Here is a 24,127-nt window from a genome sequence, read left to right as displayed (position 1 = left end):
CAGAATTTGGAATCAAAAGTGCACCCATTGTCTTAAAGTAATTTATGCTCAAATTTCATTAGGAGACATCTAAATAGAAATTAATCAGAGTGAGCAATCAAACCCACACCACACATTTTGTTTTTAATTGAGTATGACACCATTCTTTATTCTGAATCACAATTTCCACTCCAGGACAAAAATCAAGGTTGTCCAATGCAGAGCTAGGGGAGTATTTTAGTTATTGGAGTATTGTAAAAGATTCCATGTCATCATTCTGAAGAGCAGGGCCTTATCCCACAATGTATATCACAAAAACAGATGATTTGTTCATTATCACATTGCTATTTGCTGTTGCATTTCATACATTACAACAGTCTTTGCACTTCAGAAGTAATTCATTGCCTGTAAATCACTTTGATACATCTAGTGAATGTATAAAGCACAATATAAATATTGTTTTATTTTCTCTGTTAATCCAAAAGCACTAGGTATGCTTGTGTTAGAATCTGTAATCAGGGACATTTTATTGATGTGATTTATCCTGTGAAATATAGAATATATATACAAATATAGAATCATAGAATCCCTAAGAAACAATTTCTCCACAGCTACCCTCAGAGCTACAAACCCTCTATGAATCTTATATGTTCAATAAGGTCTCCTCCTATTTTCCTAAACTCAAACCTTTCCTCATAAGAAAGCCCCACAGTACATGGATCAACCTAGTAAATCTTCACTGGACTGCCTCCAGTGTCACTCTAGCTTTCTTTTGATAAAGGAATCAAAATGTTAACAGTAATCTGGTGTGATCTGATTTGTACCTTGTATTGTTTCAGCAAAACTTCTGTATTTTTATACTCCATTCCCTTTGAAAGAAAGGCCAACGTTCCATTTGCTAGTACCTGTTGACCTTCTACATTTGCATGTGAAAAGAAAGAAAATATTGGGCAGGCCTTAATGAAGCAAACTTTTCTTTCAGAAAGTGTTCAAAAGAACTTGCAATATGCAGAAAAAGTAATTACATAGAAACATAGTTGTGCAAGACTTAAAAATGGGGCCAGGTTTGTGGATGGTGATGCACTCGAGCAGAGGAATAGACAATTGAAGAGTACTTGGGAATATTTTACTTGAGGGTATTTGCACTCAAAATTCCACAACCTTTTCAGCAGCATCATTGACTTATGCCCCCTATTCCTCAATGCTAAGAGGGAGAACATTCAAGGCATTTGACTTGACATAACTTACTGGGAACAAAGGATCCAATTGGATGAGAATGGGAACAATACTCAAGCTGTCTCTGAAAGCCAGATTCTAACCATGTCACTATTTGCTGAAACCACCAACATTTCTTTTCACATCAAACAAAGGAATAACCAGGTCGCAATGGGAGCAGAGTGGTTAAAAAGCATTTGCTGCCTGTTCACGTGTCTGTTGTTTGCAGCATTGGGTCGTCCAGCCTTAACCTCGCAGTCTCGCAGGGACAGTCAGCTGAAGGATTAGAACTCTGACTGGGTATCAGCATTGGCAGTCGAGCTGAAGCAGCATTCACACAGACAACTTTTGTATTCAGACGTTGGTGGGGCCTCTGGTTCTGCGTGCACTCCTCCTAACTGTGCTTTCCCGTACATTCCCAATACTCCAGCCTCCTAGAAAGGTAAGGTGAACAATTTTTTCAATAAATAAGTCTTGGGCGGTACCAGGACCACAAGAGTCCTGGAGGTGTCAGAATAGCAATCTATTTTGTAGGCCCATGCGGGTCATATTTCAGCAATCAACAGATTAAACCTACTCCTGCATGGGTCTTTGAATCATTTATGTATGTAAGATAAAAACTGCATTGAGGGCGGTTGATTTATTGCACCAGATGAGTTTCATTCTATTCCAATTTGGACATTTGCTATTAACAGCAGTAATCTATCATTTAACTATTCGAGGTCAGTTGAAAAGCAGTGAAGACTTGAATTTCAAAATGCTTCATTTGTTATTTTTACAGTAGATTGAAGTACATGTTTTAGACCATCTTGAAAAGATTAATAAGATTAAAAAGATCCCTGTTATAGCACCGTACACAATAATGAGCAATTATGTTGTGAAACGCTACAAAATTCAGAACTAAAGTCAGCTTTGAACAGGAGACATTTATAGTTAGGCTAACCACAAATCACCTAAATATTTTGGTCTGCTTGTCAAAAATGTGCCATTTTTAAAAAATGTCTATGGGACATTGTCAAAATTCTCATTTCCATCCTACATCGAAGAGCCTTTGCTTGGCTACAAGGGATGTGGGGGATGTTCCTTTCAGTACAGTTTACTTATGAAAAGAAAAATTCCATTCTCTGTTTTAAAACAGTGTCGTATTTTCCCCATCTTAATTTTCTCCCTTCTTTCTTGAACATGGCAGAGGTAAAGTTAACTTGTTGATGATTCAACTACCTCTTGCATATCATTCCCAATGAATTAAATGAATTCAATATTAACAATATTATATCTCATTCATTCATTCACGAGATGTTGGCATTGTTGGCTGGGGGCAACATTCATTATCCATCCCTACTGGAACTTAAGTTGGTAAGTTGCCTAATTGAATTGCTGGAATCGATGTGTTGGGTATAGCCGCAATGCTGTTAGGAAGGGAGTTCCAACATTTTGACCCAATGACAGTGAATGAGCAGTGATGTAGTTCCAAATCAGGATTGAGAGTGATTTGGAGGGGAATTTTCAAGGGCTGGTGTTCCTATGCACCTGCTGCTCTTGCTTTTCCATATAGGTCGAAGTCATGGGTTTAGAGGATGCTGTTGAAGAAGCTTTTGCAAGTTATTTCACAAATCACCAGTTTACATTGGTTGAGCAGGGAAGGAATGATCAAAGTAGTTAATGAGGTGCCAATCAAACAGGCTGGTTTGTTTAGAATGATGTCAAGTTTTTTGTCAAGCATACTTGCAGCTGAACTCATCTAGACTATTCCTAACTTGTGGACAGGTGGACAGGATTTGCGGAATCAGAATTCCTTACCTGAGAGTTCCTCACCTCTTACCTGCTGTTATTAATCACAATATTTTTATGGCTGATCCAGTTCTGTTTCTTGTCAAGGACTTGCTTTACTCAAAGGCAAAATAGTCTCAAGTGTTTCACTGGAGTTCATTTTATCATCTGCAGTCCTCACTTTCTCCCTGTATTCTATAATTCTCAGCTGCTTTTCTGTGCTTTACATGGATGATCTGACTTTTCACATGAGACTGGGCAGGAAGTATTTAAGGCTTTTTAATCAAGCAGACCTCCATAACAGGGATTGAATCTATCATTGCCCAATATTCTGACACTTAGGAAAGGGATTAGTTCCTTTTGACAACTGTCAAATGTGGTTTCTGAGTAAAACACCACTGCCTTAATGTTATGGTCTGAGTGTTGTTTATACTTTAGACCTTGTAACATTTACCATGAAAATGGGACAGATGTCTTGAAGGTTTTCAACAGCATAACTGTCTACACAATTTTAAGATCTCAGACTTACAAATTACATTGAACAAAGATACAATGACTGTAAGCAGGTTATTCCTATGATTATTTCTGCTACTAAAGGTGGGGCAGGTGCCTTTATATTGGAATGTCCTCATGGTGATGGCATCTAACTGCCTTTAGGGCACACTGCCAGTTTGCTCTGGGATCTATGCATTAATGCAACATACCACTATTCTCTTTTAAAAAGTGGGACCCTTTTCTAAGAAATGTACAAGGATGCATATAGACAAATTCTCTACACATTAAGATCCCACTTATGGATATATAACATGATCGGATGTAATCCTTATAGTTATCACAACTTGGTGATGTCCCTGTACTCCATGCACTGTCTGCCATCATGAGCTGTGCGTTATTTATCATAGGTGTGTGATGTCTTGCACTAACACAATATCAGTATCCAATTCATTGTGTGATGGATGGTTGATTATATGCAGTTTGGATAAGACTTAGCTGTTGCTCATTACAATGCCATATAACCTAGAGTGGACACAATGTCATTGTATCTTGACACAAACTCATTTATGCATATGGCAATCTCAAATTCTTAACATTGCCTTGGTTCAGGTTGAAATAACTGTCTGAGAACTCATTAAACTTCCTCTTGTGTGATTCTCTTCCTTCATTACAATGCATCATGTACATGTGTTCAAGTGGTGGAATGTGGGAAGGACAAACTGGTGGATCTTTCTTCATGAGAGCTATGATTGGACACACCGGTGTTGGACTGGGGTGGACAAAGTTAGAAATCACACAACACCAGATAATAGTCCAACAGGTTTACTTTGAAGTCCAAGCTTTCGGAGCACTGCTCCTTCGTCAGGTAGCTACTGGGGCAGGATCATAAAACACAGAATTATAGTAAAAGATCAAAACATCACACAACTGATGTGATGCATTGAACAAACCTAGATTGCTGTTATGTCTTTAATCACTTAGAATGGGCTGCAGGTTTCGATTGACTAATATGTAAATCCCAGAGCTTCTTTCAAAGTCACATTCCTGAGACAAGTTAAGGTTTTATCAGTATAAAAAAAGGTGACATCTCAGCTCAGGCAATACATTAAAGGTGTGAGGTTAGAGTCTGTCTATATCCTAACCTTGAATCAGACTGGTTCTATTTCCAAAGTAAGAATTTATAAAATGTCACATGGAAGAGACATTGGAGTGCAAGTTCATAGCTCCTTGAAAGTGGAATCGCAGGTGGATAGGATAGTGAAGAATGTATTTAGTAGGCTTTCCTTTATTGGACAGAGTATTGAGTACAGGAGTTGAGTGGTCATGTTGCAGCTGTACAGGACATTGGTTAGGCCACTGTTGGAATATTGTGTGCAGTTCTGGTCTCCTTCCTATTGGAAAGATGTTGTGAAACTTGAAAGTGTTCAGAAAAGATTTACAAGGATGTTGCCAGAATTGGAGTATTTCTGGATAAATAGACAAAGTATTTTCTGGATTTCTGGGGGAGTCCAGAACTAGAGGGCCTATGTTTAGTGTGAGAGGGGAAAGATATAAAAGAGACATAAGGGGCAATGTTTTCACGCAGAGGGTGGTACATGTATGGAATGAGATGCCAGAGGAGGTGATGGAGGCTGGTACAATTGCAACATTTAAAAAGCATTTTGATGGGTGTATGAATAGGAAGAGTTTGGAGGGATATGGCCGGGTGCTGGCAGGGAGGACAAGATTGGGTTGGGATATCTGGTCGGCATGGACAGGTTGGACCAATGGGTCTGTTTCCGTGCTGTACATCTCTATGACTCGATGACTGACTGCCTACAGATTGTACGCTTTTTGAATAAAATAGAATGTATCTGCTAATGCAAATTCACCCCACAGACTTATATATGCATATGCGGCATGTGTGCATGAGGGGGAGAGAGAGAGAGAGAGAGAGAGAGAAAGAGAGAGAGAGAGAGAGAGAATGTGTGTGTGTATGCTTGATAGAGTGTACACGCAAGTGTGAATGTTATATGCCTGTGAGAGAGTGTGCACATGAGTGTGAGTGTGCTTGTAAGAGAGAACATGTGTATTAGAGCGGCTCTGTGTGAGTGTGATCATGTTAAGAGTGTGTGTACGTGTGTTTGTGTGTGAGTGTGTGTATGTACAACTATTTAGTGCAGTAGGGTCATCTGTAGTGTGACATGAACTCAAGGTCCCGGTTGAGGCCATCCTCATGGGTACTGAACTTGGCTATCAGCGTCTCTTCAGTGACTCTGCATTGTTGAATATCCCAAAGTTTGCCTTGGAGGATGGTCACCCAAAGATCCAAGGCCGAATGTCCCTGATCACTGAGGTGTTCACTGACTGGGAGGGAACATCCCTGTCTGACGATTGTTGCACGGTATCCATTTATCCATTGTCGTAGCATCTGCTTGGTCTCACCAATATACCATGGCTTGCACACAGCATATGAGATAGACAACGTTGGTCTCGTCACGCATGTAACTGCCGGGGAACACTTCAGTGATCGAGGACATTCAGTTTCGGTTATTTGGGGTACCAGTCTCCAAGGCGAACTTTGGGATATGCAACAATGCAGAGTGGCCAAGCAGAGGCTAATAACCAAGTTTGGTACTCCATGAAGACGGCCTCACTGGAGTCTTGGATTCATGTCACAATACAGGTAACCCCATTACACTATATACTCACACACACACTCACACATAAGCACATATACACATACATATATTCACACACTCTTACACACAATCATACCCACACTCACACAGTCCCTCTCCCATACACACACACTCACACGCACAACCTCTCACAGCCATATACTCCATCACACTCGCACACACTTGATCAAGCATGCACATACTCTTACACATGCACACACACACTCACTCCTTCTCTATGACATATGCATACACTTTGCACACACATATAGAAGTCTAAGGAATGAATTTGCATTTGCAAATACATTCTATTTTGTTCAAAAAGAACACAATCTGTAGGCAGTCAGTTCATGTGACATTTTATAAATTCTTACTTTGGAAATAGAACCAGTCTGATTCAAGGATAGGATACAGACAGACTCTAACCTCAGACCTTTAATGCATTGTCTGAGCTGAGATATCACCTTTTTTTTGTATACCAATAAAACCTTAAGTTGTCGCGGGACTATGACTTGAAAGAAGTTCTGGAATTTACATATTAATCAATCGAATCCTGCAACCCATTCTAAGTGATTAAAGACTCAACAGCAATCTAGGTTTGTTTAATACATTGCATTCAGTTGTATGATACTTTGACCTTTTATTAGAAATTCTATGTCCTATGATCCTGCCCCACTAGCTACCTGTTGAAGGAGCAGCACTCCGAAAGCTTGTACTTCCAAATAAACCTGTTGGACTATAATCTGGTGTTGTGTGATTTCTAATTTGATGAGAGCTGTCAGTGAAGGTAAACCCCTGCCTAGAGGAGTAGCACATGGATTTATCAGCCATCTAAAAATCTTGGCAATTCTCTTTGCACTTGATTATCATGGATGTCATTTCACAGTCAGTGCATTCTTTGAGACTGTTAGACTGAGGGCAGTGAGAAGTAGTATTACATCGATGCCCCAATTCCTGCATCTTCTGAAAGGACCCATGAGTGTTCTACAGATCATTGTCAGACCTAATTCGGTGAGGAACCCTACATATACTTAATACGGTGGTCAATGTTTCAACAGGCTTTGGACAAGTTATATCTTTGATTTGTTGCACAAAATTACATTTGGATGAATTAGTCACTGATCAGAGTGTAATTGTGTCTGTTTGATCATGGAAAAGATCAGTCACGATCTTGCACCATGAGTCTGAAAGAATCCAATTTGGAATGAGATTTTGTTTCAATATCTTGATTGATGCCAGGACAATAGATGGACTCATATGACATCAGAAACACAGAAATAATGTAGCTCAGAATCATACTAATCAAGCCAATCTCATAGTCTTATTTCTGCATCATGCGACCTACACTTATGTTATCCAGCATGACTTTATGTAGACCTTGTTGAATTATGACTTGTTTCCCTTTAAAAATGACATTCCTGGAGAATCCAGTGCCTCATCTCTGAATGGGCAGAGGAGCATGTCTGTTCATGGATCTGTTGAATGTGTTCAGGCCACCCACTGATGATCTCATTGAGCTGCTGCAGCTGCTTACCATCTGACGTCATTTATTGAATCTGTTTTGCTCAACTGTGACTAAAATGAGCAATTTGATATTAAGTTTATCTTCCAACTCAGATTAAATAATTCACTTGTAGGTCTAAAGTAATTTCATATTCTTAGCAGGAATTAGAAATTGATTAAGAGCTTTGGAAGTTATAATTTCAGAACCAGGTTTGTGTTGTACACCTAAATTGTATCCTGGATCTTCATAAATAACGATTTGCGTCATAGAGGTACTTTTGGATGACTTTTGACAGATCATTGTGGTTTGTGGTTACTATGGCCAATGAAACGTTTGTCTAATAGGGATGTGTGAAACTATTGTGTTCCAAAACCAGAGCAAGAGTTTCTCTTTCACTGTTGGAGAACTCTACCTGAGCCGTTGTGATGACCTTTGAACCAAATTCAGTAATCTCGTCATCCTGTAATGCTCCAAAGCCTTTCATTTACTACTAATGCAAAGCATTGGAGGATCACACATTTGCTGCATGATAAAGCATTTTTGTGAGATTGGAAAATAGATTGGCAATCTTCCTATTGTATCTTCCGGAGTGCCCATGTGGGGAAGGTCCTGAAGAGGAGCAATCCGGTCAGCAATGGATAAAAAGTTGAAGAAACTGAGATATCTTGTGTAAGTTATCTTTATCTTGCATTGTAAACATTTTCTGCATGTCTTCTACTTTGGTAGGATCAGATCAATATGAATTCATTGAATGGAAGAAATTGATTGGCTCATGTTAACTCAGCATTTCTTTTCCTGTTGAGAATAAGACCATGTTTCCTTTCTACTGTCATGGGCTGAAGGAGGTTTGTGTCACATTCATGGTTAGATCTTCCAAGGACCACAATGTCATCTTTGATACAGAGACAATCCAGAAGATTCTCGATGATGTAATCCATATGTTGTAGGAACAAATCTTGGTAGGAGGATAATCCAAACTGTAATCTGAGAAAACAGTTTCTCCTGAAACGTGTTCTAAAAGTTATCAGCACCTGCAATAAGAAGAAAGATACATGAACCAATATTCATTCTTAGCATCAAGCTTGTAAAATAGCTTGACACACGTGTATTTTGGATTACGCCCTTGCAAAGTAGGAATATTGTGTGGACTGCGCTTTAATGCATTGTTCTGCCGTGTTGAATCTGAGCATACATGTATTTTTCAAGAAAGATGGCACTATATAAGTAATGGAATTACACCAAGCAGTACGATGCTCGACTTTGAAGATTATGTTTGTACCATGGAATTCAGTTCCACCTTGTGCTTATCTATATGAATGTTGCCTACAAACTGGGTGATGCTGGTTGGGAATCACCTTTCGTATGCAATACTGCATTGCTTTTACCGATAGTTACCAATAGAATCAACTCTGTCTTGGTCAATGATATGTCATGGATAGACTGAACGTCACAGTTTGACATTTCTGGGGCTGCAATAAAGGCTTTTTACCTAATGTACTGTGACAAAATATAGATTCTTGCATACTGACTAATCAATAAATACTGGACCAACAATGTAAAAGCATTCAGGTATCCATCCTGGGAAGCCAAGTTGACATCTTAAGGTGTATAATGCCAATGCATGGAATGTCGAACTGATTGTAATATTTAGCTTATTATGTGCACCATACTGTGGTAGTTTCATGAGTACACCTCATGTAAGATGTATAAAGGGATGTTTTCACATTAGGTCCAATGCCAATGTTGGTACATAATGCATGCTGCCATTACTTTTGGGGTATATCATTTGGAAGGAAAGAAAGGTTTCCTATCCATGTCCCTCATGATTAATTAAACCTCTATAAAATCACCCTTCAGCCTTTGACACTCTGGAGAAAACAACCCCAGCCTATTCAGCCTCTCCCTAAAGCTCTAATTTTCCAACCTGGCAATATCCTTGTGAATCTTTTCTGAACCCTTTCAAGTTTCACAACATCCTTCCAAAAGGAACGAGACAAAAATTGTAAGCAATATTCCAAAAGTGGCCTAACCAACGCCCTGTACAGCCTCAACATGACCTCCCAACTCCTGTATTCAATACTCTGACCAATAAAGGAAAGCATACCAAATGTCTTCTTCACTATCCTATCTACCTGGGACTCTACTTTCAAGGAGCTATGAACCTGCACTCCAAGGTCTCTTTGTTCAGCAACACTCCCCAGGACCTTACCTTTAAGTGTATAAGTCCTGCACTGATTTGTTTTCCCAAAATGCAACACCTTGTATTTACTTAAATTAAACTCCATCTGCTGCTCCTCAGCCGATCATCTGATCAAGATCCCATTGTAATCTGAGGTAACTTTCTTCGCTGTCCACTACATGTTACAACTACAAACTTACTAACTATACCTTCCATGTTCATATCCAACTCATTTATATAAATGACGAAAAGTAGTGAACCCAGCACCGATCCTTGTGGCACTCCCCTGGTCACAGGCCTCCAGTTTGAAAAACAACCCTCCACCACCACCCTCTGTCTTCTACCTTAGATCCAATTCTATATCCAAATGGCTAGTTCTCCAAGTATTCCATGAGATCTAACCTTGCAAACCAGTCTCCATGGTGAACCCTGTCAAACGCCTTACTGAAGTCCATATAGAACATGTCCACTGCTCTGCCCTCATCAATCCTGTTTGTTACTTTTTCAAAAAACTCAATCAAGTTTGTGAGATATGATTCCCCACACACAAATCCATGCTGACTATCTCTAATCAGTCCTTGTCTTTCCAAATACATGTACATCCTGTCCCTCTGGATACCCTCTAACAATTTGCCCACTACTGACGTCAGGCTCACTGGTCAATAGTACCCTGGCTTGTCCAAACTACCTTTCTTAAATAATGGCACCACGTTAGCCAACCTCCTGTCTTCTGGCACCTCACCTATCGATGATACAAATATCTCAGCAAGGGGCCCAGCAATCACTTCCCTAGCTTCCCATATAGTTTAAGGGTATACTTGATCATGTCCTGGGGAATTATCCACCTTTATGTGTTTCAAGACATCCAATACTTCCTCCTCTGTAATATGGACATTTTTCAAGATGTCACCATCTATTTTCCCACATTCTATATCCTCCATGTCCTTCTCCACAGTAAACACTGATGTAAAATACCTGTTTAGTATTTTCCCCATTTCCTGCGGCGCCACACAAAGACTGCTTTGCTGATCTTTGAGGAGCCCGATTCGCTCCCTAGTTACCCTTTTGTCCTTAATGTATTTGTAAAAACCCTTTGGATTCTCGTTATCCCTATTTGCCAAAGCTATCTCATGTCCCCTTTTTGCCCTCCTGATTTCTCTCTTAAGTATACGCCTACTGCCTTTATACTCTTCTAAGGATTCACTTGATTTCTCCTGTCTATATCTGACAAATCTTTCCTTCTTTTTCTTAACCAAACCCTCAATATCTCTCGTCATGCAGCATTCCCTACACCTACCAGCCTTTCCTTTCACTCTAACAGGAATATACTGTCTCTGGACTCTCATTATCTCATTTCTGAAGGCTTCCCATTTTTCAGCTGTCCCTTTACCTGCGAACATCTGCGCCCAATCAGCTTTTGAAAGTTCTTGCCTAATACCGTCAGAATTTACCTTCCTCCAATTTAGAACTTCAACTTTTAGATCTGGTCTATCCTTTTCCATCACAATTTCAAACCTAATAGAATTATGGTCGCTGGCTCCAAAATGCTCCCCCATTGACAGTTCAGTCATCTGCCTTGCCTTATTTTCGAAGAGCTGAAAATGTGTTGATGGAAAAGCGCAGCAGGTCAGGCAGCATCCAATGAGCAGGAGAATCGACATCTCGGACATAAGCCCTTCTTCAGGAGGGCTTTCAAGCCATTCCTGAAGAAGGGCTTATGCCCGAAACGTCGATTCTCCTGTTCCTTGCATGCTGCCCGACGTGCTGCGCTTTTCCAGCAACACATTTTCAGCTCTGATCTCCAGCATCTGCAGCCCTCACTTTCTCCTTATTTTCGAAGAGTAGGTCAAGTTTCGCACCTTCTCTAGTAGGTATGTGTACATACTGACTCAGAAAATGTTCTTGTATACTCTTTAACAAATTCCTCTCCATCTAAACCCTTAACACTATGGCAGTCCCAGTCAATGTCTGGAAAGTTAAAATCCCCTACCATAACCACCCTATTATTCTTACAAAATCTTCTTACAAATTTGTTTCTCAATTTCCTGCTGATTATTCGGAGTCTATAATACAATCCCAATAAGGTGATCATGCCTTTCTTATTTCTCAGTTCCACCCAAATAACTTCCCTGGATGTATTTCCGGGAATATCCTCCCTAAATACAGCTGTCCCTTATCAAAAATGCCACTCCCCCTCCTCTCTTGCCTCCCTTTCTGTCCTTCCTGCATTGTTTGTATTCTGGATTATTAAGCTGCTAGTCCTGTTCATCCTTGAGCCACATTGCTGTAATTCCTATTTTCTTAACCATGCCCTGAGTTCATCTGCTTTCCCTGTTAGGCCTCTTGCATTGAAATAAATGCAGTTTAATTTGTCAGTCCTACCTTGTTCTCTGCTTTGTTCCTGCCTGCTCTGACTGTTTGACTCTCTTCTGTTCTCAACTGTACCAGTCTTACATTGATCTCCTTCCTCAGTATCTCTCTGGATACCAACCCTCTCCTTACTAGTTTAAATCCTCCTGAGCAGCTCTAGCAAATCTCCCTTCCAGTGCATTAGTCCCCTTCCAATTCAGATGCAATCCATTCTTCTTGTACAGGTCACTTCTATCCTAGACGAGATTCCAATGATCCAAAATGTGAATCCTTCTCCCATACACCAGCTCTTCATCTATGCATTCAACTGCTCTATCCTCCTATTCCTACCCTCACTAGATTGTAGTACCAGGAGTAATCCAGATATTAATATCCTCAAGGACCTCTTTTTTAAACTCCTGTCTAACTTTCTATATTCTCCCTTCAGAATGTCATCCTTTTCCCTTCCTATGTCATTGGTTCCAATGTGTACAATGACCTCCCCCCATCTCCCCTTTAAGAACATTCTGCACCCTTCCCTGAGACAACCTTGATCCTGGCACCAGGGAGGCATCACACCATTCTGTTTTCTCACTGCTGGCTGCAGAAACATCTGTCTGTGCCCTTGACTAGAGAGTTCCCTAACACAATTGATTTCTTGGAACCTGACATACCCCCCATTACATTGGAGCCAGTCTAGATACCAGAAACTTGGCTGATCATGGTACATTCCCCTGAAAGTCTGCCACCTCCTACATTTTCCAAAACAGCATACCTGTTTGAAATGGGGATAATCACAAAAGACAGCTCTACTACCTGACTATCTCTCTTACCTTTCCTGGAGTTAACCCACCTATGTGACTGTATCTGTAGCTTTTATCCCCTCCTATAACTGTCATCCATCACACCTCCAGCTCTTGTAAATTTGTCATTGCCTCTGTAGGTCCATCCAATCCATTCAATATGACAGGATTTGCAACCAGACAGGATTTGCAACCAATGACATTTATTGCAGATATAATCCTCAGTAACCCTTAAACTCTTCCAAAACTCCCACATCTGACAAGAAGAGCATAACACTCTACTAAAGGCCATTTTGCTCCTTCCAATCTACAGACCCAGAAAATAGCACAGTCTTATTGCTCTACAAAACACTGCTCCAGGCTAACTTAATACTTACGGCTTATATTTTTAAAATTCAATCAAGAGACAGATCCCAATAAAAAAGTATAATCAATAAAAAACCCACCCTACTCACTATCGTTGATATTTGGCAAGGCTATACTTAATACTATTTACTTATCTGTTTCTGTGCTGTGACCGCTCCCAGACAGGCTCCTCCAACATCAGTTGTGAATTTTGCTATTTGTTAAGATTTCCTAGACACATTGCAATGTTGAGCTATACATGAATTCAAACAGCAGAGTCAGGAACTGCACAGATTCACCGCTGTGTCAGTTAGCAGTGTACGTTTCTTTCTCTCTCTCCCTTACAGACAATGTGCTCGCTGCCTTTGTCTGTCTTTCTCCCTTTTAAAAGTGCTGCTATTCTGAATTTTTTTTTAATGTTCCAAAACAATTGCAACAACATTTAAAACAGTAATTGCTGCTCCTGGAATTAGAGGAAATCACCTCCAGCACCAAAAATACCTCAAAAGAGGAGCAGCCTCTTGCAGCCAGAAATTTTTCCCATCCTCCATCTTGGATTACCCAAGTTGAGGTCAAAACATCAAATGCCTTTAAGAAGAGGATAGATATAGTTCTTCGGACAAAAGGGATCAAAGGGTATTGGTTAAAATACTGAAATTCCCTTCCTAATGCCATATTGAGTCTACCTACAGCACATGGACTGCAGCAGTTCAAGAAGGCAGCTCACCACTAACACTAAGAATGAGCAAGAAATGCTGACCCAGCCAACAACACCACCCACATCTCACGAGTGAATTTAAATAAAAGAGCAGGAACGGTACAGAGTTGGGGGATCAGTCTTGATCAGATTTAATGGCAGAGCGGGCTCAAAGGGCTCAATGGCCTAGTCTTTTCTTTACGATAAAGCAATCATGCAAAATTTTGAAGTCAAAAACTTGGAGAAAGGTGGGGTAGGGGTAAATATAATTTTGTTATCTTCATGATTGGTAATGGGTTAACTATGGGGGGAAAATGTTGGATTCGGTAATGGTCCATATTCTATTGACTCCACGCATGCTACTGATGTCATAGACAGTGTGTGTATGGAGATAAGGACTCTAGCTTTTGGGGCCAACATGTGTACTTTTACGAGTTCCCTAAGTCCTGGTAATTATGCTGACTGAATGTAGTTGTATTTATTGCTATCATGAAATAAACCTTCTTGTTATGTAAAAACAGAGTCTGTTCTGGAGATACTCTGTTATGGTCTGTCCTCTACCAATAATCATTGTACTATCTGCGCTTAGGCCCATGCCAAAAGAGGAATTGGTGGTAGACAATTACCTCAATCAAATTTCAACCAGAATCACATCTGCTCAACGTGGCAAATAGCAAGAGCTGTCAGATGTGATCATCTGCAAAGGCACCGCATGATCAGCAAGCACTTGCATCCCACAAAGTCTCCAAGGAAACCAGGAATATTGCTGGAGATTGATGCTGTGGGTGTAAGAAACTTGGAGGTCTAGGGGAGATGGGGAGAAGCAGGAGTTGAAAAAAAACTGTAAGTGTCTCACGAGACTAATAATTTGTGGGAAGAATGAACTTGGGAAGTTTGTGGAATAATACTAGCTTAGTAGTAGTTATATTACTAGCTATTACTAACAATAGCGAGTGGGAAAGGTAGGGACACCATTGCTACGCCACTAGAGAGCTGAAGCCTTGCTATTTTATGCTTCAACTTATTGTCTGCAGGCAATAAATGATAATAGTTTCCATTTGTCTTGTGTCGATCCCTGTTGATCCTCCTAAAAGCTCCTACCAATCTTTCTACATGTATCTTCTACATAAAGCACTGTGTCAACTTGCCCAAACTCTTTCAACAGAATTCTCCAAACCCACAATCAACCACTTAAAAGGGCAAGAACAGGAAATGCAAGTAAACATTACCACCAGCATATGATCATTTCAAACCACACGCTATCCATCCATCCATACCACCATTCCTTCACTGATCACCAAATTAAAATCCTGGAATTTCCATTCCAATCCTGCACTCAACATCACTGTGAGTGTATCTCCATTACAATGGCTCAAGAAGTTGGATGGCCACCACTACCTCATCAATGATTAGACATTGGCAATAAATGCTGGCTTGTCTAGTAATGCTCCTACCCTAGTTTTTTTTAAACCTTGTAAACACAAGCCAAAACATTTCTCAATAACAGAAGAATGAGAATGGGAGGAGATCTCTGTGAAGCACGCAAGATTTTGAAGCAGTTTCACAGGGTAAGCCCTGATAGGTTGTCTCCCTGTCTGGGGAATGTAACACAACTAAGTCTCCAATAATGGGCGGCATCATAACTCGGTGGTTAGCACTGCTGCCTCACAGTGCCAGGGAACAAGGTTCAATTCCAGCCTCAGGTGACTGTCTGTGTGGAGTTTGCATATTCTCCCTGTGTCTGTGCAGGCTTGCTCTGTTTTTTTCCCACAATCCAAAGATGTGCAGGCCAGGTGAATTGGCCATGCTAAATTGCCCATCGTGTTAGGTGCATGAGTCAGGGGTAAATATAGAGGAGAGAATGGGTCCAGGTGGGTTACTCTTCGGAGGGTCGGTGTAGACTTGTTGGGCTGAAGGGCCTGTTTCCATACTGTGGGAAATCTAATCATAAGGTTGGTGGGGCTGGTCAATCATTATCACTGAAATCAGGAGAACCTTCTTCAGTTGGAGGTTGTAGATATCAGAAGGGGTTGTGAATAAACACAAAACAAAGAGAACACATTTTCGGGGATTGCTATAAAACCCCATTTGTATCAGTGACATTGAAACCAGTCACCTCAAAACTGCAGCAAGTCAATATATTGAAGATATGTCCATTAACATATCATGAAGTATGAATGCTGAATACAACAAGAGTACTGCAACTGATCTCATCACCCTAGACATACCTTTCTCCCCTTCCCTGGACGGTCACAAAGTACACACTGAAAGGGACACAACATAGAGTAATTTATTATTTCCACTTCTGATCCCACTTGCTGTCCAAGCACATTATTTGTGAGGAATAAACAAGAGGTCACAAAACTAGGAGAGTAATCAATGCCCATGGGATCACAGCCTGAGAGGAACAGGAGGAGATCAAGAAAGGGAATAACATTATACAAAATACTAGTTAACAACCCATCAAAAATGGATTTTAGAGTTTTATTGAGAAATGCTGCCACCTAGTGGTGTGAGTTAAAAAGCAAAACACTGCATACTTTGATCTTTGAACTTTGAGCAAAAAGGATGCTCATGGGATACTCAATGGAATGCAACAAATAGAGAGCATGGAATTCTGATGCACAGTACTGCAAGGTAATGTGTTACACCCATGTTATATTCTTGAAAGGTATTTTAAAGTAAGTCCATATACATTAGTTCAATCAATACCCTCCTTTTTGAAGCTGAATAATGCTCTATACTGAATGTTCAGTGGCTTATGATTCTAACTCACATACTGGCTAAAACATGTGAATCCTTACTTCAATTCATATTACCATATTATTGTGGTTTACAATGACGCCAAACTGGAAGCAGCAGCAAAAGCTTGCATTTATATAGAAGCTTAACCTTAGAAAACCATTGTAAGATTGTTCACAAAGGTATTTTATTTTTAATTAATGCAGGAATAAAGAGGGGGGTATCAGGAAGAACACTTGGTCAATGAGTTGAGATTGAAGCAAGGTCTTACAGAAGAATATGGCATAGAAATACAAATGAAGGAGGGAAGGTTTAATTATTGAAACTGGACAGCTCAAGAAATAGACATACATTGTAATTTACAAAGGGGCCAGTGTCAATGGAATTGAGAAATTTAGGACTGAAGGAGGAGACAAAAATAGGAAAGGGTGAAAACATTGAAGTGCAGAAGGGGTCATGACTCAAAGTATATCAGAACATAATCAATGGGCAATGATCAAGTTGGACCTATTGTGGGGTAGGGATATTGGCAACAGAGGTCTGAATGAGCTCAAGTTAATGGAGGATGGACTTTGCGAAGTTTGCAAAGTGATGATTAGACAGATATTATCTGAAGTTAGCAAAGGGTTGCATGAAGGTTTCAGCAGATGAGGAACTGAGGCAAGGGTAGTAATGAATGATGGTTAGTGAGGGCAGAGGAATCTAGGACAAATCTTTTGGGAAGGGGTTAATGTTAGCTGTTTGGAAAAAGGGTCGGAATGTGCAAAAATAGCTAGGATGAAATTCATAACGAGAAGTTAGATAAGGGTTACGTGCAAACAGACTCAAAAGAGCAGGCAGTGAGCTTGGAAGGAGGTGAAAAAAATACTAGCGAGATAGAGCAGTACTATTAAAGAATTGAAATATTAAATCATTAAAGAATGAACAAACCTGATCAGTTTTACTTGTGTGTTCAGAACAACTCAGTAACTGCAAGGTGAGCCCTTGGGCTTCTGAGACCAACTAAAGGAAAGGAAAAATTAAATATAACAGAAATTGTTTTCCCACAGTTGGAAATTGTTGACCCACAGAATTATAGCAAGGGTGGCAATGAATGATGGTTAGTGAGGGCAGAGGAATCTAGGGCAAATCTTTTGGGAAGTGGCAGCATCTCCTTACAGATGCTGCCAGACCTGCTGAGATTTTCCAGCATTTTCTCTTTTGGTTTCAGATTCCAGCATCTGCAGTAATTTGCTTTTATCCAGTTTTTAATATAGTGGGGGAGGTGATGGTCTAGTGGTATGATGGCTGTACTGTTAATCCAGAGACCTAGATAATGTTCTGGGGAGCTGGGCAGATGGTGGAATTTGAATTCAGTAAATATCTGGAATTAAGAATCTATGATGATCATGAATCCATTGATGATTGTCAAGAAAAACGCATCTGGTTCATTAATGTTGCTTTGGGAAGGAAACTGCCATCCTTACCTGGTCTGGCCTACATGTGACTCCAGACCCACAGCAATGTGGTTGACTTTTAACAATTAGGGATGGGCAATAAATGCTGGCCTGGCCCTCATCCTGTGAATGAATGATAAAGAAAAATTGGTCAATGGGAAATACCATTTATGATCGCAATACAAACAAATGCAAAACTCCAGTGAAAAGTATTTAATCGGTTCAAGAAAGAATAGGACTCTGGGTAATGGGGATAAATGTTTCCAGCATGTTCACTTTTCTCTCACAAGAACAGGAGTGTGTGGCACTTAATAAGAAGCACCTCGCCAGTGGCCTTACTGGGTGCCAGTCAGGTTGCTGACATACACTGTCTGTTAAGGCTATAAATCATTTGAGTTTGCCTTACCAGGCCATCAAAATGGCACACATCCCAGCATCGGTCTAGTCGCTGGAAATCTCCATGGTAATGAATCTGAGGCAGAAACTCCAATAGGCCAAATGACCTCCTTCAGTGCTGTCAGATTCAATAATTTTATGAATAAAATTTTACCATGGAGATCGTTACTTTAACAACAGGCGGCTTCAAGCTAAATTTACTCACGCTGCGCTTGACTCTTTCGTCCCTCCCTTATAATCATTTTTGATTACTTCCTGTTATTGGTTGTTTCCAGGCCACTGGCAATAAGGCAAGTACAGAGTTCAAAGTTGTTCTATTATTGTCATGTACTTAACAAGAAACCGGGTCTGACATCTAAAACAAAACTGATAGTGCCCATTAAATAGTTGAAATGTTTTAATAAAGAATAGTTCTCCAGTCCTTCTGATGGTATAAAGTGACCCATAGTCAGCAGCCTGCAGAACAGGTGTGAATACCTCCTTTAAGCGGTAGGACGAAAGCACATGGTAAAACTCCAACCAGAATGTTTCAATTCATTGCTAACCTATGTGAGCTGTTGAACTAAATTAATAACAGCTGCAGACTAAAGGATGGATCCGATAGCCTTGCTGGGACCACAGAGGGAGAAGGACTGATGGCAGGATGTTTCTGCGGAGTCAATTTGAATTATTTTGACTTGAGGAGGATAATTGTCTTTCATTTAAAGGGTCATTCCAGGATTGTGCATGAGGATAAGATGCAGAACTGTAATTAGTGTGGTCCTGTTATTTAATCACTAATCTCAATGCCTCCAATTTCTTTTTAATTTGGCTTGCGTGAAAACTGAAATAAAAATGCAGAAACATGCTTGTGTTGCTGCAAACCATACCAGTTTAAATGCTAACATTTATGTTCGTATCCCTGAATGAATGCTCCTTAATATTGTAACAACACCCTTTTTAATTAACTTGGTCAGGAATCTTTCTTTCGTTGTTCATTATAGACAGAGTACAGAATGTACTCAGCCAGTCTGGGCTTGCAAAACCTGAAACAAAACATCTACTGTTGAATGTGATATTGCAATTGGACAGTATTTGTGAAACAATCGTGGTTGTCATTAATAGCTGTACAGCAATTTAAGATAAGCAGTCGAGATCATAACCTAACTTATGTACAATTGCTAGAGTGATATACATTCATTCTCAAGAACTCATTTTCTGGAAACTGTTTAAGTCTTGCGTCTTTTTCTAAATTACTCAGGAGCTTAAGAAGCATGTAACTCACTATTGCTTTCTCCATAACAATACCTTGGCCAATCAACAGCCTTTCTCCTGTAGTATAAAGTGTTGTGATTGTCTGAAATTTGGCATTCTTTTGTTTGTCCTGATAAGTTCAAGACAAAAAGCTTGGATCCCTTTTCCTTAAGAGATACAGTTGGTATAGTGTAATGTCACTGAAGTAGTAATGTGAAGTCCCAAGTTGATTCTCTGGAGACATGTTCAAATCCCACCATGGTAAATCATGAAATTTTAATTCAATAAAAATCTGGAATTAAAAGGAAAGCCAGACTAATGGCAACTATTGTTGATTGTCACAAAATTCGGTATGAGAATGAAAGCACATGGTAAAACTCAATCCAGAATCTGGTTTCTGAATGTTCTTTAGAGAAGGAAATCTGTCGTCTGTCCACTGCTGCACCTACATGTGACTCCAGACCCACAGACATATAATGAGTTCTTAACTGCCCTCTGAAACAGCCTAGAGATCAACTCAGTTCAAGGGTAATTAAAGATGGGCAACAAATGTCAATCTGACCAGCAACAGCTACATTGCAAAAGGATTAAAAACTATTCAAATTGTGTAGTCTCATGTGGTTGGTTGTTTAGGAATTCTGGGATACAAGTTGATGAGATTGGTCCAAAATGTGTGAGGAAAAGTGTTAAGGGCAATATGTAAAAACCTTTTCTTGTCCAAATACTTATCACTTATTTGATGTTTCAGGATAACAAGAGTCCCTTCAGTAGAAGCAAAACAGAAAAAAGTTAAACTAATGTTTATTTTGAAGTTGTCTTCTGAGCATCATCCTTTAGCAAGTTTCATCCATTGGATTATTAAGGCATATATCATCAGTTTCGCTATAGCGCAGGAGTTCCGTTCTTGTGTAGATCGCGTAGTAGCAGCACCATTTAAACTAATGGGGTCAGAATTGGGTTATAATCAATACACAGTTTAAAACTTTGCACTTTAGAAACAAAGTCCCCAATTCGTCAATTGTGTTGTAGCGATATTGCATTAAAGAAATGCACATTATAGCAGAATGACCTGTAGTCCTCAGCTCTGAAGGTTGGCTACTTTCACCCAAGGGTCAAAATGGGGGATAATGCAATCGAAACTTTACTAAGTATTGTGTCTTTTTAAAAGTTTTCTTCTGGAATGTGGATTTACCCAGCCAGGCCAACATTTGTTGCCCATCCCTAACTACCAACATAGATGTTTGAACATCTCTACAGAGCTGACCAATTAGTCCCACACTCTAACTCTTTCCCAATAGCTCTGTAATTGTTTTACTTAATTTGAGAGCCTCTCTCCAGTCCGTAAAGATGCATAGATAATCATATCTCTCAGTTCCGTCTCACTGGCTTCACAATAAATTATTATGAAATCTACAATGCACTATTTTGTAAACAACTCAACAACTGTTATCTGCACAGAAATACCCCAGATATAAAAACAAGATAAATTGTCACTTTTCCAGGAACGTTAAATGAAACAGTACTGCTGGCGAAGAGAGCAAGGAAACCAATCATTAGATCGCACACTGCAATGTTTTAGATCCACCCTAACTGGCCCCATTTTGAAATCTCAGCTGAAGTAGACCACCTCCAACAGTAGAGCATTTGCTCTCTGCTCCACCTCAGTGCCAGTTTAAGATTACACAATCCCAGGTCTATAGAACAGAACTTGACCCTGCTATCTTCCGTCTCAGAGGTCAAAGTGACAGCAAGTGAACCATCTTAACAATGTGAAAACACATCCTACTTTTTCAAATGTGTTTTTGTTCTGTCATCTGATATCCAAACTTTTGTTGGCCAGACCAGAATCTGATACCAGCAATAATTTTCTCTCTTCTCTGAGCATCTGTTTGTGAATGATAAAGTATGTTCATGTTTCTGAACTTTCAGTTTGGTCTCCTTATCGTTGGACAAGCGGATGTAACTTCCATGTCATTTAAGTTGTTTATTTCTCTCAGTCTGTCATTTAACACTTCACAGGCAGATCTGGTGAAAAAGAAAGAAATATCTTTGTGAAGACACTCTCTCTCCTGCTCCATTTGCTCTAGAATCCATTTCCTATTGCATCTCTTCTTTCTGCTGGGAGAAAATCAACATGTGTCAAGCTGGACACAGGACAGATTTTGTTCCTAGATAGGTATTTCTGATAGCTTGAGCATTGATGTTGAGGAATTCAATTGATTTAAATTTTAAATGGTCTGTTATATTTTCTCGATACAGCTTTTTTAAAGTTTATCTCAAGCAAAAACGTCTGGAGGGTAATTTATCAAAACAAGCTTAATATTTTCAAGCAACATCACTTAACTGGAATGAGATCCCTGCAGCACGTTCGTATGGAGGGAGTTAATTTAAAAATGACAAGGACTTCGTGGTAAAATGGGGAAAGGAATGCACAGAATGCTCTGGGGAAAATGAGATGGTTTACGTTTGAAAGCCCTGGTTTATCTTTTCAAAGAGGCCCCTGTGCAAATTGCATGAATTTCAAAGCAAAAAGCTGATCATTGCTAATTCTGGGGCCAAGTCAGTCACAGAACAATCGGTAAGTCTACAATTCTTCTGGAACCATGACATTTCAATCTATCCAACTAAGTTCTAATAGATTGGCTGTAGTCTGATTGGAGATAGTCACACACAAAAGTCCTCTTGAGAAAGATTTTTGTGTTCTGACTTTTTTTACTGTTAAAGCCCCTATGAAATATTCAAGAGCAGCTCAAGTCTTGTTAAGATAGATACCAATCAGTTAAAGTATATTCATCAGTTCGAAACGAGACATTTTAACTTGGAAGTTTTTGATTATATGAAACAATCTAACTTAAATACAATTTTCTTGCTGATTTTATTTTTATATCCAGGGTATAGGAGACTATCACATGCAAAAGAATTGACTAGACCAAGCCTACACTCCCAGTGGTTAAAATAATGAGATGTAATCTAATTGAGCTATGTAAAATTCTTAAGGAACTTGACAGAGTGGGTCCAGGTTGTTTCTCCTGGCCTGGGGAGTCTAGTACTATGGATTACAGTCTCAGAGTTCAATTGTTTAGAATGATGATGAGTGAGAAATTCATTCACTCTAAGGTTTGTGAACCATTGAAATTCTCCACCCCTGAAAGCTTTTGATTCAGAGTTGCTGAGTATATTCAATACCAAAACTGATAGATTTTGTTACAAATGGAATCAAGAGATATGGGGAAAAAGCAACAAGTTGTGTTTGTGAAACATCCATGATCTTATTGGGTGGCAGAACAACCTGGCACAGTGGCTCCTCTAATTGTTAGGTTTTGGTCTTCTGAGTCAATGTTGGTTTGGGAGGATGGGATTATTCAACATTTAATTGTTGCATCACAATTACCTTTTTTAGTTGGTGTTTTTCAACAAAAAACAGATTTCACCTCTTTACACAAATTAAAGATTCTCTAAACAGGAGACACACTCTCCTCTCCAACCCAACCACCCTGTGGCTCAACACTTCAACTCCCCCTCCCACTCCGCCAAGGATATGCAGGTCTTTGGACTCCACCATCGCCAGACCACAACAACACGACGATTGGAGGAAGAGCGCCTCATCTTCCGCCTAGGAACCCTCCAACCACAAGGGATGAACTCGGATTTCACCAGTTTCCTCATTTCCCCTCCCCCCACCTTGTCTCAGTCAAATCCATCGAACTCAGCACCGCCTTCCTAACCTGCAATCTTCTTCCTGACCTCTCCGCCCCACCCCAGTCTGACCTATCACCCTCACCTTGACCTCTTTCCACCTATCGCATTTCCAACGCCCCTCCCCCAAGTCCCTCCTCCCTACCTTTTATCTTAGCCTGCTGGACACACTTTCCTCATTCCTGAAGAAGGGCTTATGCCCGAAACGTCGATTCTCCTGTTCCCTGGATGCTGCCTGACCTGCTGCGCTGTTCCAGCAACACATTTTCAGCTCTGATCTCCAGCATCTGCAGACCTCACTTTCTCCTCATGATAAATTGCCCACAGTGTTAGGTGCATTAGTCAGGGGTAAATGGGGGTAGGGGAAATGGGTCTGGGAGGGTTACTCTTTGGAGGGTTAGTGTGGACTTGTTGGTCCGAAGGGCCTGTTTCCACACTGTAGGTAATCTAACCTAAAATTAAGTAAAAATAAATCAGGATGCACAAGGTTGAAGCCCTCAGAGGATTTTAGGTTGGGTGGGTTAGAGATAGGGAGGAGTGAAACCTTGCAGAGATTGAGAATTATATATTCAAGGTGTTAAGAAAATATTGTACCTCAGTGATTGCAAAGGTGATGGACCAATGGGAC

General features: G+C 40.0%; 1 protein-coding gene across 2 annotated transcripts in view; it reads left to right on the top strand.

The window, feature by feature from the left end:
- Positions 1 to 1,196: 1,196 nt before the first annotated feature.
- LOC122556507 (fibroblast growth factor 1-like) overlaps positions 1,197 to 24,127 on the top strand; it is a 53,851-nt gene continuing 30,920 nt past the window's right edge. Inside the window, exon 1 of one of the 2 annotated variants that reach the window (XM_043703220.2) lies at positions 1,197 to 1,636. The gene's annotated coding sequence lies outside the window, so the exon portion shown is untranslated. Of the gene's footprint in view, positions 1,637 to 21,898; positions 22,382 to 24,127 lie in introns of those variants that run through there. The other variant, XM_043703218.2, reaches the window with a different exon arrangement.

This window comes from Chiloscyllium plagiosum, unplaced genomic scaffold (assembly GCF_037043375.1).
Source record: "Chiloscyllium plagiosum isolate Xiang-an unplaced genomic scaffold, Cpla_swu_hap1 HiC_scaffold_16, whole genome shotgun sequence".
NCBI classification, from domain to species: domain Eukaryota; kingdom Metazoa; phylum Chordata; class Chondrichthyes; order Orectolobiformes; family Hemiscylliidae; genus Chiloscyllium; species Chiloscyllium plagiosum.
Note: the sequence above shows the minus strand (reverse complement) of the source record. Positions and strands in the feature narration are given on the sequence as shown.